Source organism: Apaloderma vittatum, unplaced genomic scaffold, assembly GCF_000703405.1.
Source record: "Apaloderma vittatum isolate BGI_N311 unplaced genomic scaffold, ASM70340v1 scaffold5311, whole genome shotgun sequence".
In the NCBI taxonomy this organism is placed as follows: Eukaryota; Metazoa; Chordata; class Aves; order Trogoniformes; family Trogonidae; genus Apaloderma; species Apaloderma vittatum.
The window spans coordinates 29,971-30,299 of NW_009698372.1; the positions used below are offsets into that span (position 1 = coordinate 29,971).

General features: G+C 40.1%; 1 protein-coding gene across 1 annotated transcript in view; it reads right to left on the bottom strand.

Annotated features, from left to right (window-relative positions):
- LOC104280356 (E3 ubiquitin-protein ligase HECW2-like) overlaps positions 1–329 on the bottom strand; it is a 28,518-nt gene that overhangs the window by 17,863 nt on the left and 10,326 nt on the right. The gene's annotated exons all lie outside the window — the stretch shown is intronic.

Genomic DNA, 329 nt, shown 5'->3' on the forward strand with positions numbered 1-329 from the left:
AAAAACAAGAACTCAGAAATGAAGCATAAACAGACTGCAGTCAGCTGTGCCCCTGCTGAATGCAACACGCTGAAGGAGGAAGACTTCTGGAAATTCCCGAGTAGAAGTTTTTCCCTGGGGAAGTACAAGGAGGAAAAATGCTGCAAGAATGAAAAGGCTACCAAATTTAAGTTTGTGGAACTTCTCGCACGTGACTGCAGGAACATCTGTGATGGTCATCTAGGTGAATTAATCCTTCAGAAACTGTTGTTGAGGGTCAGTTTTTTAAAAGTAGGGAGAAATAAGATCTGTATGTGTAAAAAAAAAAAAAAAAAAAGGGGAATCTCCTC